General features: G+C 44.7%; 1 protein-coding gene across 5 annotated transcripts in view; it reads right to left on the bottom strand.

Moving 5' to 3' along the window:
- LOC144682673 (F-box-like/WD repeat-containing protein TBL1X) overlaps positions 1-17316 on the bottom strand; it is a 323543-nt gene that overhangs the window by 190742 nt on the left and 115485 nt on the right. The window contains exon 1 of one of the 5 annotated variants that reach the window (XM_078545244.1): positions 5615-5744. The exons of the other annotated variants lie outside the window; for them this stretch is intronic. The gene's annotated coding sequence lies outside the window, so the exon portion shown is untranslated. Of the gene's footprint in view, positions 1-5614; positions 5745-17316 lie in introns of those variants that run through there. 5 annotated transcript variants of the gene reach the window in all.

The raw sequence follows: 17316 nt of genomic DNA, 5'->3' as shown, positions 1-17316 counted from the left end.
AGTCCAAAATCCTCACCTTATTTTGTTTAAGCTAATGGACTGCAGTAGGTTAATTAGTAGAAAAAGTACTACTTACCAATCAGCCACCTGCCCTGTGTCGTCACTTTTTGAATCGTGACATCCTCTCGCCGCTTTCAGCCCCATGTCCAGCTCCCACTCTTTTTAAATCTCAGCTCTGACTCTCGGCTTCCACTCTTTTTAAATCTCCACTCTGACTCTCAGCTCCCACTCTAAATCTCTGCCAATCTTCCCTCAAAGTGCTGCTGACTGCCTGTCCCAGGGTCCTCCTCTCGCATTCTCCTCTCCTCTATATGTTTCAATGAGGTCACCTCTCATTCTTCTAAAATCCAATGAGTACAGGCCCAACCTACTCAACCTCACCTCATAAGAAAATCCCTCCATACCCAGGATCAACCTAGTGAACCTTCTCTAGACTGTCTCCAATGCCAGTATATCTTTCTTTAGATAAGGGGACCAAAATTGTTCACAGTATTCTAGATGTGGTCTAACTAGTGCCTTGTGTATTTTTAGCAGGACTTCCCTATTTTTATGCTCCATTCTCTTTGAAATAAAGGTCAACATTCCATTTGCCTTCCCTATTAGCTGCTGAACTTGTATGTTAGCTTTTTGGGATTCATGCACAAGGACACCAAATCCCTCTGTGCTGCAGCCTTCTGCAGTCTTTCTCCATTTAAATAATATTCAGCTCCTCTATTCTTCCTGCCAAAGTGCATAACCTTGCATTTTCCCACATTATATTCCATCTGCCAAGTTTTTGCTCACTCACTTAACCTGTCTATATCCCTCTGTACACTCCTTGTGTCATCCTCACCACTTGCCTTCCCGCCTATTTTTGTGTCATCTATAAACTTGACAATAGTACATTCAATTCCCTCATCTAAGTCATTAATATAAGATGTAAACAATTGAGGCCCCAGCACTGATTCCTGTGGCACTCTACTAATTACAGGTTGCCATCCTGAAAATGCCCCCCTTATCCCAACTCTCTGTCTTCTATTAGTTATCTAATCCGCTATCCATACTAATACATTACCCCTAACACCATGGGCTCTTATCTCATTAAGTAGCCTTACATGCAGTGCCTTATCAAACACCTTTTGGAAATCCAAATACATTACAGCTAATGGTTCCCATTTATCTATCCTGCTTGTTGCCTCCTCAAAGAATTCCTATAAATTTGTTAGGCATGATTTCTCCTTCATGAAGTCATGCTGACTCTGCTTGATTATATTATGCATTTCTAAATGCTCTGCTATTACATCATTTATAATGCTCTTAACATTTTCCCAATGACAGGTGTTAAGCTAGCTGGCCTATAGTTATCTGTTTTTTGTCTCCCTCCCTTTTTGAATAAGGGCGTTACATTGAGTGTTCTCCAATCCTCTGGGACTTTTCCAGAGTCTAAGAATTCTTGGAAGATTACTACCAACGCATCCACTATCTCTGTAGCTACTTCCTTTAATAACCTAGGATGCAACCCATCAGGTCCGGGGACTTATCGGCTTTTAGCCCCATTAGTTTCCCTAGTACTTTATCTCTAGTGATAGTTATTGTGTTTATTTCCTCCCCACCTTTTGCCCCTTGATTATTTAGCATTTTTGGAATCTTTGGTATCTTCTACAGTGAAGACTGAAGCAAAGTATTTATTCAACTCCTCTGCCATTTCCTGGTTCCCCATTATCATTTCCCCAGCCTCATTCTTTAAGAGGCCTATGTTCACTTTGCCCTTGCTCTTCCTTTTTATGTATTTAAAGAAGCTCTTACTGTCCGTTTTTACATTATTGCTACTTTACTCTCAAAGTTTATTTTCTCCCTCTATTTTTTTTTTTGGTCATCTTTTGTTGGTTTTTACTCTGGGCGGGTTTTAGGAGCGTGAGGCAGGGTTGTGGTCCAGAAACCAGGAAGGGTGGATTCCTTTGACCATCTTTGAGTTTTAGCTCTTGCCATTGTGAAACTTCTTGTATAAAATTAGAAAAGGAAAATAATAAATTGTGGATTTAATGTAATATTAACTGTTATAGAAATGACCCTAACAAATTCCATTGCTGTTGATTTTTAGAATCCTGTTTCACAAAGCAGCTCAAAAAATTGTAAAAGTAATTGACCCTGATGGCTATAAGGCAGATCTGTGAAACTCCTCACACCCCCCCGCCCCACCCCCCCCCCAACCCAACCCCGTGAACTCCCCATCACAGAGCCAGCCTCAATCTCCCCCCACCGCCCCAGCCGCATTCTTTCTTCCAGCTGCAAAATTAATATCACTGCTCCTCGACCGCAGCCTTTCCCGGGGCCTTCCCCACCCGACATACAGCTCAGAGCTTTGGGGGGGGCAAGGGTGGTGGTGGAGTTTTCCCAGGCAAGGGGAGGGGGGTTTTGTGTCCTTGCGGGGGATTAAATTCTCCAAAATTGATGCTGGCTCTGGATCCCTGTTACAGTGTCCCACCGGCCCGCAAGGTGTGATGTTGCTGGATTTCGGCATGTGCAGACAAGTGCGCATGTGCAGTTGGGTATCAGTGCGCCATCTTGCATTGGCAGGTGAGACAGTGCAAAAGAATTTTATTAAATGAACTGACGCATTAGCAAATGTTTTGTCGTTTGAACAAGCTGGTGTTGAGCAGAACATAGAACACAGGGACTTGTAGAACACAATGCAAATTTAGTTGGGAAGATTTAACACCGTAAATTGGGAAATTACATGCAGTTAAATGTTTGCAGTAAGCAGCTTAGACATTAATTTGCTTGTACATTTTTGTTGAACTTAGCTCATGGATTCTGGCAAGGTTATTGAAGAGACATTCATGTGGACAAAGTCCACAAAAAATGCAGCCTACATAAAAAGAGACCAATTTGCAACAGTGTTTGAGGTTTTACATTGCAGTATATCGGAACATTAGATCAGCCATTTCCATAAATGCTGGAATATTGAATTATCAAAAGAAACAGTTGGCAAAATCCCAGAACAAGAGCTATTACACTTACAAAACAAAAACTTAGCTACTGGCATCTTTAACTGGCTATTGTCAATTTGTGGTCACGGTTGAAAAATGGCAGAAACTGCAATAAAAATAGCAACATGAATACCAATTACCGAGTAATTTCACCAAAGCATGAAGCTGCATTTAAATAAGGTATTTTTAAAAATCCCCATCTTCAAAATATTCATAAAGTGCAGCTTTAGGGCTTGGTGTTTTATTAATGACTAAGTAATACTTTTTAAAAATGTGATATATTTCATATAACCTGTTTTGGGTATGAGAAAATGATACTGTCATTGCATCATAGCTAATCTTATTAGTATTTCAAGCTCATTAATAAAACTAATGACTGGAGAATACTAGGACATTGAAGATAACGATTCACAGGTGGCTGCATTGTCACTTCCAAAGTGTGTTATTTAATGTGATAGCTCTGTGCTTCACAGTGCAGGAAATGCTCCATACTTACAAGTTAATAATCTGGTGTCACTTCAGCAGTCTGTCTTCTTCATAAAATCTATAGCAAAATTTCCAAAAAGTCCCTTGACAATTTTCTACTGCAATTTATCTTAAACCTACATAATCAGTGGTACTGAAAAGTTTTTCTTTATTGACAATAAGCACATATATAAATCTATTCATCTACAATCATCTGCACACGCACATAAGTTCAAATGTTAATCAACAGTAACAGTACATCACAGACACTACACAATAGCAGTATATAATAGACCCTGGTACTAATTGGAAGAAGACACTTTGTTGCATTCAAGTTGGAAAAAAGACGTGTGTATAGTAGTATTTGCATTACTTTGCTACCATACAAAGCAGATACAACATGATGATTGTTGATATAATGTACAGTATATTAATAAATTGCCAGGAGTGCTGCCTACTCTATTTTTTCTATACACAAGATGGCGAGGAAGTTGAAAAAGACATCACAAACATGCTTCATCACACATCCTACTACAGCACTACCTACTGGTCAGAGCCTGCAACTCCATCATTAGAGACAATTATTTACATACAGAAATTCTATTCTATGTATTTACACAGGAATTTTCAACTTTAAATGTTGACCTAAATTTGTGACAACAGCAAGTTGGAGAGGGAAATCAAGTACGCACAAGATTTTTATTGGCAATCTAAATTTCCAGAGTCATAACCACAGTTAGCAAAGACAAAGGGTTCTCTTCAGATGAAGTAGGATTAAGGGATGGCAGATAATTAGACAAGGAATGCTGAAGTAATCCGCCCCTTATTTAAAATAATACTCTTTGTCCTTAAACACAGTTATACAATTTGTTTTGTATTATTCATACTTTGTTCGAAGAGGAGAAAGTTATGCTTCATTTGCACTGCACCTTGATCAGGCCCTGAGTGACTGTTCAGTTTTGGGTGACACACCTCAGGAAGGATACATTGGCCTAAATTGGTATAAATTCACCAGAATGATAAAAAAGCTTAAAAAGGTACATTCTGAGGGCAGGTTGCATAAACATAGTTTATATTCCCTCAAGCTGAGCCCATTGAAGTTGATTTAATTGAGGTCTTTAACACAATGAAAAGGATTGGATGGAGGAGATACAGAGGAGCTATTTCCTCTCATATAGGAATCTAGAACAAGGGAGACACAATCTTGAAATTATGAGTTAGGCCATTAATGAGAAAAATTAAGAAGCACATTGCACATAAAGAGTAGTGGAAATCTGGAACTGTCTCCCCCAAAGGGCTATGGATGCTAAATCAATTAAAATTTTCAGGACAAAAATAGACATTTTTATTAAAGATATCAAGGCGGGTTATAAAATAGTTGAGGTATAGATCAGCCATGATTCAACTGAATGGTGGAACAGGATTGAGAGTTTGACTGTCCTACTCCTGTCCTATCTTCCTAACACTGTTGTGGTGTAGTGGGTGTAATTGCTGTGTGCCAAGTTTACATTGGCAGCTCCTATTATAAATGCAGGCAAAGGAATGTTTAAATGGAAAAGTGACAAACGCTTGACATAACTGGACATAAAGTTTTATAGGCAGGAAGTGTGCACAGATGCACGATTTTTAATATATTACTAATTGATCTCCCATGGAATTATACACAGAATCAACATAAATATAGTCACTGTGGAGAGAGTTAACGTTTCAGTTTGATAACCCTTCTTCCCAGTGTGATGAAGGGTCATCAACCTGAAAGGTTAACTCTGTTTCTCTCGCTATAGATGCTGCCAGACTGTCAAATGCTGAGTATTTCCAGCATTTTCTGTTTTAATTTCAGATTTCCAGCAAATGTAATATCTTAATTCACAAAATTTATAGGAACACATTACATAACCATTCAAGCTTGACATTATATAAGGTGCAAACCAAATCAGTTCCTTCCAATAATTTTTTTAAATTCATTCACGTGATATGGGCATCTCTGGCTAGGCCAGCAATTTATTGCCCATCTCTAACTGCCCTTGAGAAGGTAGTAGTGAGCTGCCTTCTTGAGCTGCTGTAGTCCACGTGGTGTAGGTACACCAACAGTGCTGTTAGGAAGTTCCATGATTTTCACCCAACGACAGTGAGGAATACTGTATGTTCTCACTACATTTACAATGACAGTTAATATTTACCATATCCATTATATGTCGAACACACAGCCCGAGGGGTTTTTCACAGTTTCCAGTCCCTGGGTGTACTATGGCTGAAGGGCCTTGGACAGTAGCCTTTCTTCACTGCGTCTTTGCAGCAGCTGCCCCAAGCTCTATAGCGTCCCTCAGCACGTAGTTCTGGACTTTGGAATGTGCCAGTCTGCAACACTGGGTCGCGGACAACTCTTTGCACTGGAAGACCAGCAAGTTTCCAGCAGACCAAAGAGCACCTTTTATCGAGTTGACGGTCTTCAGCCGAATTGATATTTATAGAATGCGTGGTTGAGCGAAAGGCATATTTGGGAAAGACTATGCAGAACAAATGCTGCAGAAGATGACATGGATGATTAAATTCTATTTTTTCATTTGTAATCAGGGGAGTGCTGGACAAAGTGCCCCCGTACCACAAATTTTCCTGTAAAGTATCCCGCATTTGGGGACATTGCAGGTGTCAGCACACAGAATCACGGAATTTTAACGGCAGAGGAGACTGCCATTCGGCCTATCATGTCTGCACTGGCTCTCCAAATGAGCATTATGACCTAGTGCCATTGACCTGCCTTTTGCCCGTACCCCTGCACATTGCTCCTATTCTAATGCCCTCTTGAATGCCTCGATTGAACCTGCCTCTACCACACTTTCCAGGCAGTGCATTCCAGACCCAAACTGCTCATTGTGTGAAACACTTTCTTCTCATGTCGCATTTGCTTCTTTTGCAAATAGCTTTAAATCTGTGCCTTCTCGTTCTTGATTCTTTTACCAGCAGGAACAGCTTCTCCCTATCTACCCTGCCTAGCCCCCTCATGATTTTGGACGTCTCTATCAAATCTCCTCTTAGCCTTCTTCTCTCCATGGAGAACAGTCCCAACCTCTCCAATCTATCCCCGTAGCTGAAGTTTCTCATCCCTGGAGCCATTCTTGTAAACCTCTTCTGAACTCTCTCCAATGTGTTCACATATTTCCTATAATGTGGCACCCAGAACTGTACACAATACTCCAGTTGAGGTCTAATGAGTGTCTTATATAAATTCAGCATAATCTCCCTGCTCTTGTACTCTATGCCCCTATTAATAAAGCCCAGGATACTATATGCTTTATTAACTTCTCTCTTCACCTGTCCTGCCACCTTCAATGATCTGCACACATACACCCAGGTCTTTCTGCTGCTGCACCCCTTTGAAATTTCACCCCTTATTTTATATTGTCTGTCCATGTTCTTCCTGCCAAAATGAATCACCTCACACTTCTCCGCAATGAACTTTATCTGCCACCTATCTGCCCACTCCACCAACTTGTCTGTGTCCTTTTGAAGTTCTACAGTGTCCTCTTCACAGTTTACAACACTCCCAAGCTTCATATCATCTGCAAACTTTGAAATTGTCTCCTGCACACCAAGATCTAGATCATTAATATACACCAGGAAAAGCAAGGATCCCCGAAGTAGATTGACTAGCCTCATCCTGGGAGAACCATTGTTTTTGCTCGATCAAATTAGTCTTCAGGTTAAGCATGGTTAGAGTGTGGAAGATAAGAGAACCACGGCACAGATTAGTCCCAATTTTAAAGTCATACTTTCTGTACTTACATTTATATAATCTATTAATTTTATGTTGTTATTTATAGCTAAATGCTAATTTGGAAAGAAGAGAAATAGAGTTGGTTCGACATAGAAGTTTCTCTGCAATACAGGCTGAGATAAGGGATGGTGAGGGGGTGGTTGTGTGTGGAGACAACGCCAAGGCTCTGTATCCCCACCTCTGGCAGAGGGGGAGAGTACAGGTTTACATAGGCAGTTTCCATTATAAATATGCCCATACAAAAGGTGAATAAATGCTGAAAGATTTTATTTTTTACAGATAGATAATTATCCATACTGAGTACAAATGCTATATTTGTAAACCAATAGAAGTGGTACTGATTCTTAAGAAATCTGATTTCACAAGTATACAACAGCAAATCTTCAACTGACCGTCGTAAAGCTTTGTATACTTAAGATTCAAAATGTTTTTTGAACATGTACTACTATATGTGCACATACAAGAAACAAAAGCATTCAAAACTCAAAACAGCAAACTTTAATTTTCCAATATGTGAATAATTTTTATATATTTCCTCTCTTTCAATTTTCTACTTACCTCCTCTCCTTGAGGAGTTGACTAGCGGGAGTACAATTCCGTAGACACCGGGCACTATCGCTTTCACTAAGTGGCCATTCTTCATGCAGAGGTTACTGGATTCAGATTATGAGTGAGGAGCCTGACTGGGTGTGTCCTCCTTAACCCGAGGGCATCCAGTGCAATTAAAGTAGCCTTAACACGGCCTCAACTAAACCAGTTAACTTCAGCACCGATCACTGACCGAACCAGTGACTGACCATCTATCAACTGAGCAAAGGGGAAAGTTCTCTTGCCTTTTCTAATGTTCTCCTGCCTTTTCTAATGTTCTCCTGCATCACATATCCACACATGTCTGGCATAATAAAAGGGCAAGCTGCTCTCAGACCTCGGTCAATGCCCCTCCTCTTAAAAGCATCCATTAGGAGGCATGTAGGAAAACAAAATAGCATCCTTTAAAATTATCACTGAAATTTCCATTGGTTGATCACATATATTTACTGAAACCATGGCTTTTGACCCCATTAGTTTCAAACTTATGCTTTCAATGGCATGAAAGTATTTTTAGGGTTTAGGCACATTATTTAACAAATGAGGAATCAGGAGATTTTAGATTAAGACTCAAGAGTCTGAAAATTAGGGCTTAATTTAAATCACAAGTTCAAGTTTTAAAACTGGTGAGCCTGAAAACAGCCTACCAAAGTCATAGGCTCATACTTAGCATGCAAATTTAAGTGGTGTTACCTTCTCTCCCAAGGTCTGCTGTATAGAGTAGGTGAAACCATTTTGTGGTTATATAGAAATTCTGTTCATAATGAGAATCCAAGTCAGAATTTCTGCCATCTGGAGTTTGAGGCCCATATGTTTTTACTACAGTGGTCTTACCTATGTTTACTGCAAACTCTGACATAATGTAGGTGGGTGCTTCATCAGTCTCACCAACCACCACCCCACAGTACACCACATCCCATATCTGAAGCCTATGGGGGATGGGGGACATTCCTCAGCTACCCAGGATGTGCCTCCAACAGACCCAGCAGTGCCTATGTCTCACAGTTGCCATTCTCAGCTAAATGTGTGCAGCACAAGGAAAACTGCAAACAACAACTGATATGAAGAGTATTCAGTTATGGGTGTGCTAGTGTGGAGGGAATCACAGAAGGGAATATTTCTTCAGCCAACCAACCTATATGCACATTTCCTCACACAAATGACAGTTTGCTGCTGAGATTAGGTATAGTCAGCTGGGGGGGGGGGGGGGGGGGGGGGGTGTGCGGGCGCGGTGGGGGGTGTCTCTGCTGGCACCTGCCGACATGGTAACGACCGCATTGCCAACATTTGAGACAGGATCAAGGCAGGGCCAAAGCCACTGGAAGATCCAGCCTGCCACAATTCTGGTGGCGTATCACTATCCCCGGAATTTCTACTCTGCGATTTAGAGATTAATGTGTGAAAATATAAAAACAAAGGCCAAGCGTGCCTGGCAATGTCGTCATGGTTCAATCCAGCAGAGAGAACACAGAAATTCAGCCATCTAATGATAAAAGTTGACGAATCAAAATAATATTGTTATTCAAATCAAAACAAAGGCATATACAGAGTTTAACTTATAAAATAAAAACAAAAAATGTTGGAAATACTCAGCAGGTCAGGCAGCATCCATGGAGAGGGAAGCAGAGTTAACATTAATGCTGCCTGGCCGGCTGAGTATTTCCAGTATTTTCTGTTTTTATTTCAGCTTTCCAGCATCTGCAATATTTTGCTTTTGTATTAAAGTTTGATTTATATTGTTTAATTTCAACAAATGGGTAAATCACATTTTTGCTATTAAATATTTTTTCTGAATTAATGTTTCATTTTACAGCCCATAGGTTCTATTGGTGGAATTGAAATACACCTTCAGCTTGATTGGGCCCCTGCCCATGATCTGGGTCAACTTTCTTGCCTTGGGACATTAGTATAATTCTGGTGAGGTCTCCATCCTCAACAACGTGCTCCATTGTTGGCAGGTGCAGTGGCAGACAATCTCAAAAATGTTTTCGGAGGAAGTGCAAAAACACTCAGGACTATTGATCATTCTGAAATCGGTTACATGGAATTTTAGACCACTTAACTTTAAAGGGTCCTTTTGCCATCTATAGTAAACCTAATTGTCAAGAACAAACAAGCGTTCATGGCATCCAGGGCTGCTATGACACAAATGATAGCAAGATCGCTTCTCGGCCTTTTGGCTAAGATCAAGTGTTGCAGGGGCGACACCATGGTCCTGCCATGGCAAGGTCGGCATGGAAGGGCGATAACCAATCGCAATCCAAATCTATACCGTGGGTTACCTATCACCGTCCGAGTCACGGTGAACCACAGCGAAGGAGGATCACCTATGGATCGGGGCTTCTTCACCAGGAGGATCCTGTTGAAGGCGTGCGGCTTCCAAGCTACGGAGATCTTCACCCTGCACGACTCCCGCAAAGGTGGTTATTTCGACGTGACTTTCAAGCGAGTGGCAGACTGCGTCCGGCTCCTGAGGGTGTTCGAGGAGAAGAGAGACCTGCCGGAGATGAAGATCCTGACGGCGGAGCCGCACTTTTCTCTGCCGTTGCAACGGGAACGTGAGGTGATGGTGCATGTGTACAACCCCTTCGTCCCTGTCGCCGACGTGGTCACCTTCCTCACCAGGTACTTCGATAAGGTGGGGAGCGGCACCGAGATTCGAGACGACTTGGGGATCTGGACAGGCAAACGCCTGTTTAAGGTCACGCTAAAGACCGATGGTAAGGGAGCCATTTTCCACCCTCCTTCCAGTTTCGCAATCGGGGGAAACCGTGGCTACCTGGTCTACGCTGGGCAACCCAAGCATTGTCGCTCATGCGGCAAGGCTGGCCATGTGGCGGCCAACTGCAGCGCCTCCCTCTGCAAGATCTGCAAACAGGAAGGGCACCAGACAAAAGACTGCAAACAGGCCAAGTGCTGCAACCTGTGTGGCGAGGCAAGTCACCTCTACAGGACCTGCCCCAAACGCTGCCGTACTTACGCACAGGCAGCCAAAGCCGACCAGGGGGAAGCAGAAGAAAGGTTCCGTGTCACTCCAACCACCAAGGCCCCCAGGGAGCTCAACGGGACAAAGGAGGACACAGAGAGAGACAAGGTGGAGAAAGAGATTGAGGCAACAGAGAGCCAATCAACAGCACTACCCCCTGAACCTTCCAGTCCTCAGGACAGCGAATCAATGGAGGAGGAGGCAGCAGTGGAAAAGCAGCAGGGGGAGTGGCGGACGGTGAAGAACAAGAAAAGTAAGAGGGAGCGAAGAAGAAGCAAAGGCGTTTCCCAGAGAAGCGGCAAGAGGCGTCTCCCATCCGACACGGATGACAAGGGCAGCAGCTCTTCGGATGATGAAGTGCCAGAGCGGCACCGACAGAAGAGGCGGCAAAGCTCCAGGGCGTTGGAGGACGAGACACCCGAGCTCCAGAAAATTGGAGACAACAAGGAGCCCAGCGCACCCCAACTTTGCCTGCAACCTGAGGAGGCCAGTGCACCACAGCCCCTGGAATCTGGGAGCAGTGAGGCAATCATCGCACCCCAGCTCCAGGAAGCCGGGAACAGCAACCCCCCAGAGGGGGTGAGTTTTGGAGAAGCTTCTCCAGCAAAGGTCATCTCAAAACCCGCTCACTACGTGAACCTCCAGATGCCACTGGAGCAGAACACGGCCAAGGAGATCTACCTCAGCCCATCCAAAGTGAAGGAATTTGAGCTCACTACGGGTATGAAGGAGCAGACTAAAGGTCTGGGACTCTCAGAGACAGTGGGTTTGGTAGGAGACTAAATGCTTTAAAATGGGTTTAAAGATTGTATCCATAAATGTGCGTAGCATTAAATCTACTACGCGATGTGTTGCGACCTTGGACTACCTAGCCAAGGTCAAAGCTGACCTGTTGTTTCTGCAGGAGTGTGCGATACCGCACCTCAGCTCCTACAGGCAATGGTCACGATGGTGGTCCCACGGGCCATCGATCTGGTCGGGCGGAAACGACTCTCGTTCCTCCGGCCTGGGTATTCTGCTGCGGGGAGGCAACTTCACCGTCTCCGAGGTCAAGGAGGTGGTGGGCGGGCGACTCCTCGTAGCAGACGTAATGTACAAGAACGCTCCACTCCGGTTAATTAACGTGTACGGCCCGGCACAAGGGGCTGAGCGGCTGGAGGTTTTTCAGCAGCTCCCACTGCTGCTGGCGACCTCCAGGCCGGTCATTCTGGGCGGGGACTTCAACTGCATCATCGATGCGGCTGGACGATCCGGCAGGGCCAGAAGCAGATTGGACGCTACGTCCAGATCCCTGATGGAAACAGTTAAGGATGCCAAGCTGCACGACGTCTTCAGCAACCCTGCAGACGGAGCGCAGCGTAGATACACCTGGTCGCGGCCAGACGGGTCCATTCGTTCCAGGATAGACTTCCTGTTTGTGTCCCGTGCATTCACAGTCAGATCCACCGACGTCAAGCCGGTGTTCTTCTCTGACCACTGCCTCCTACTGGCGGACTGCCACTTGGAGGAAGACCTGAGGGTGGGCAGGGGGGCATGGAAGCTAAATGTGCAACTGCTGACCCCAGAGAACATTGAGGAGCTCAAGAGGGATTACAAAGGTTGGAGAACCGTGAAACCCCTCTTTGAGTCCCTGACACACTGGTGGGAAGTGATCAAGGGAAGCATCAAGAGGTTTTTCATCCGCAAAGGCACCCAGAAAGCTAGAAAGGAACAGAGGGAAATGTCCCGACTCCAGGAAAAGATGCAGAATCTGCTCCGGCTGCAGTCGATGGGGGTCGATGTCAAGGAGGAGCTCCAAGAGGTGAAGGGCCAGCAAGCCTCGCACTTTGCCTCGGAGGCCTCCAAGATCATCTTCCGTTCCAGAGTCCGCTCCGTGGAGCAGGATGAGACGTGCTCACGTTTCTTCTTCCAAAAGGTACACAGAGAGCGCTCTGTGATCAGCAGCCTGAAGGAAGAAGACGGCTCAGTAAAGTCATCACGGTCCGACATTCTGAGGATCAGCAAATCCTTTTATGCCGGTCTGTATGACGTGAAGCCCACGGACAGCACGGCCTCCCAGTCCTTCCTGTCCTCTATCACGGAGGTCTTAGACCACAGTACGCGGGAGAGCCTAGACAAACCGCTAACTCCTGACGAACTGACTAAGGCCCTCGAGTCCTTCGAGAAGAGTAAAACCCCCGGAAGCGACGGCCTGCCGGCGGAGTTGTATTCAGCTCTGTGGGACTTGATCGGCCCAGACCTGCTAGAAGTGTACGAGAGTATGCTCCTGGCCGGCAGCATGTCAGAATCCATGAGGAAAGGCATCATCACCCTCATCTACAAGCACAAGGGGGAAAGGGAGGAAATTAGAAATTGGCGACCCATTTCACTGTTGAATGTGGACTATAAGATTCTGTCCAAGGTCATCGCCAACCGGGTCAAATCCGCTCTGGAATTGGTGATTCACCCTGACCAGACCTGCTCTGTGCCAGGCAGGAAGATCTCTGACAGCCTGGCGCTGCTCAGGGATACGATTGCCTATGTACAGGACAGGGGTGTGGATACCTGCCTCATCAGCTTGGATCAGGAGAAGGCCTTTGACAGAATATCGCACACCTACATGGGGGATGTGCTCTCCAAAATGGGCTTTGGGGAGGGAATTCGAAATTGGATCCAACTGCTCTACACTAACATCAGTAGCGCAGTCTCAATCAACGGGTGGGAAACGGATAGCTTTCCGATTAAATCTGGAGTCAGGCAGGGCTGTCCTCTCTCGCCTGTCCTTTTCGTGTGTTGCATAGAACCCTTTGCCGAGTCCATCAGGAAGGATCCGGGCATAAGAGGAGTGACGATCCCAGGCAGTGGAGGCACTCAGGTGAAAGCCTCCCTGTACATGGACGACGTCGCCGTCTTCTGCTCGGATCCGCTGTCGGTGCGCAGACTGATGCACATCTGCGACCAGTTCGAACTGGCCTCGGGAGCCAAGGTAAATCGTGGGAAGAGCGAGGCCATGTTCTTTGGGAACTGGGCTGACCGATCCTTTGTCCCCTTCACTGTCAGGGCTGACGGCCTGAAGGTGCTGGGGATATGGTTCGGAGGGACCGGGGCATGCGTTAGAAACTGGAAGGAGCGAGTGGCTATGGTGAAAAGGAAACTGGGCATGTGGGAGCGACGCTCCCTCTCCATTGCGGGTAAGAACCTGGTCATCAGGTGTGAGGTACTCTCGCTGTTGCTGTACGTGGCGCAGGTCTGGCCCATTCCACACTCCTGCGCGATGGCGATCACTCGAGCCATCTTCCGCTTTATCTGGAGGTCGAAAATGGATCGTGTCTGCAGGGACGCGATGTACAAGCCTCTAGATAAAGGGGGAAAAAACGTGCCCAACATCGCCCTCATACTGATGGCCACCTTTGTGTGTGGCTGCATCAAGCGGTGCGTAGACCCTCAGTACGCAAACACCAAGTGTCACTACGTGCTGAGGTTCTACCTGTCCCCGGTGTTGCGAAGGATGGGTCTGGCCACGCTGCTGCGGAACGCTCCAAGTAGTTGGACCGTGCCGTACCACCTGTCCCTGGTGGAAAAATTTATGCAGAAAAACACCTTTGACCACAAGTCCATCAGGCAGTGGTCAGCACGTAACGTCCTAGAGGCCCTGAGGGAAAAGGAGAGGGTGGACCCTGTGGGATGGTTCCCCGAGCAGACTGTCAAAGTCATTTGGCAGAATGCCTCATCGCCAGAACTTTCCAACAAGCACCAAGACGTAGCTTGGCTGGTGGTGAGAAAGGCCCTCCCCGTCAGATCCTTCCTACACGCCAGGAGTCTCACCCCCTCTGCACGTTGCCCTCGAGGTGGCTGTGGTGGGGAAGAGACCGTTGTTCACCTCCTTGTGGATTGTGCCTTTGCAAAGAAAGTCTGGAGAGAGATGCAGTGGTTGCTGTCGAGGTTCATCCCGAGCAGTTCTGTGACACAGGACTCTGTGCTCTACGGGCTGTTCCCAGGGACACACACCGAGACAAACATCGACTGCAGCTGGAGGATCATCAACTCGGTGAAAGACGCGCTTTGGTCTGCCCGAAACTTGTTGGTCTTCCAGCACAAAGAGTTGTCCCCGACCGATTGTTGCGGACTGGCACAATCCAAAGTCCAGGACTACGTGCTGAGGGACGCACTAAAGCTTGGGGCAGCTGCCGCAAAGGCGCAATGGGGAAGGGTCGCTGTCTAAGACCTTTCTACCACAGCGCACCGAGAGACTGGGAACTGTTTAGAGCCCCTCGGGCTGTACAGATCAAAATGAAAGGCTGTAAATGATTGTAATATTGTTTGTACTGATGCACCTGGTGATACATTTTGTAAAAGTTTAACCTGGATTGTACCCTTGTAATGTTGTTTTTGAAATGGTTTTGAATGTGATTGAAGATTTTTTATGAATAAAGTATATTTTTACAAAAAAAAAGATAGCAAATGTGCATAACGATGCATTTCCATCATTTGAGTGACATTTCAAGATGCCCACAATGTACAGGCAGTTCGTTGTATTGAAAGTCACATCCAGCAAAGGGTAGAAACAGCCTAGAATTGGGCAAGATTCACAACAGAGTGGTCCTCAACCTAAAAATCAATGTAGGGCAGGATATCCAGGCCTATAGTTTAAACAAAAATGCTAAAGAATAAAAGGCTAATCTGCACATCATCATCATGAGTTCTCTGTCAAAAGCTGGGTCCTTGGCAATTATAAGCTAAACTACAGCTATATATATGCCATGATGGGTAGGGCAAGGAGACAAGCCCCGAGTCTATCTCGGCCGAAATGGGGGTCGAACCCTTTTGGCTTTTATCTGAACCACAAGCTAACCATCCAGCCAACTGAGCTAACTGGCCCTTCCAATCTGCACATACCACCTCTCAATTTAAAGTGTTACAGGATTATTACAGTTAGTTTTAATGTTGAGAAACCTGCATAATAAATGATAATTTGTGAAAGATCTTCTCGCACTCACAGTTGCACATATTTTAGTGTACCAGGTGTTCTAATCTGCTAAAAGCTTTCTTCATTACTGGATGATTAAATATTTCCCAGAATAAAAAAAAAAGCACCATTCAATTTGCAGCCTGTTATTTGCAAAGGCTTTAACAACATCCATACTTGTGAGGGAACAGACAAAACAGTCTCTGGTGAAATGGCCCATATTTTTCTTTTTTTAAAATTTGGCAATGTTGTCTAGCATTTCTGGCTTACAGACCAGACAGATTTCTGCAAAAGGGCTAATTGCAGGGGTACTGAAACCAGCAACAGCCCGAAAGCTGACTTTAATTGTCACCATAAGAATATTTTGAAATGTTGCAAAGACTCAACCCAGAACACATCTTTGAAACAGTTCCAAAACATGTTTATTGTGAAAATTACAACATGCTCACGTGGCAGCTGCCAACTGTGATATCCCAGTAATTGGCTTGCTTAGTCCAGAAATTTCCAATTACATTGGCCCCCTTAATTTGTTGACTGAACACTGATCCATTTACACAGCCCCAACTGCTTGTGTATTTGAAAGTGTTTTGACATCACGTCATTACGAGAGTAAAGTATTCTCAGCTGCAGTCAAAAGGATAATGGCGTGAACCTCTGTGGCCAATCATCTGCCAGCTATTCCCTCGGTTGGCTTAAATGAATTCCAGTATAAATTCCTGTTTAAGATCAATGCATGGAAGTGCCGTAACCAAAATGTTAGTATGGATACAAGTTTACCAACAACTTTTCCACACATCAATCAGGCAGTAGCTTGAGTAATGAAATTTTGATCAGCCAATCAGGATCAAAACCGCAGTTATCCAATTTGAACGTCTGTTTTTATAGCCAATATAAAACTACTGGAAATTGTACGGTATAATTTACTTATTGATCTTGATAAGGTGATTAATCCTTTCTCGGCTGATATGGTATAAATCCTGCAATAAATGACGTAGTTCAGTTCAGACACTGCAGTGCAAGATACTATGTTGTGTGTTTTGTGTCAGCTCCCCACCTGAAACAGTGCATTCTGAACACTCAGTTCAAATGTCATCATGTTGATTGTGAGGAAAGGTTAATGTTGCAGGAAGCAACATTAGCTGCACTGAGAACTTCGTCCATCTTTTTTTCCCCCTCTCCTTTACAGTATAATCAGGAGATTTTGTAGCAGCAGAGAGCACAATGATTGGAGCTGATGATGTTGGACAAATCATGATTCAGGGTTTGCCAGATGTGAGGTGTAAAACAGCCTTTAACTCACCTCAAAGACATAAATAACGTAACAAGCAACAGGATGCCAAATGGGCGACAGAGGATGACATTAATACATTCTTCACTCCTTATCTTTTTGTTTATTTTTTTCTCTGTCTTCCTTTGTCTATTCCTCTTTCTGTCTATACAATACACTTGGCTGTGGGACTTTCAAGAATCAGATAGAGCTAGAAGCAAATATATTGGTGGGGTAAACCAACAATTCATGTTGGTAGTGAACACGCTCCAGTTTTCAGAGGGCCTTCACTATCAATATGGTTGCTGGGACAGTCATGCT

The sequence above is a fragment of the Cetorhinus maximus genome, chromosome 7 (genome assembly GCF_964194155.1).
Source record: "Cetorhinus maximus chromosome 7, sCetMax3.hap1.1, whole genome shotgun sequence".
NCBI classification, from domain to species: Eukaryota; Metazoa; Chordata; class Chondrichthyes; order Lamniformes; family Cetorhinidae; genus Cetorhinus; species Cetorhinus maximus.
The sequence above is the reverse complement of the archived record's forward strand: the minus strand, read 5'-3'. Positions and strand labels throughout refer to the sequence as shown.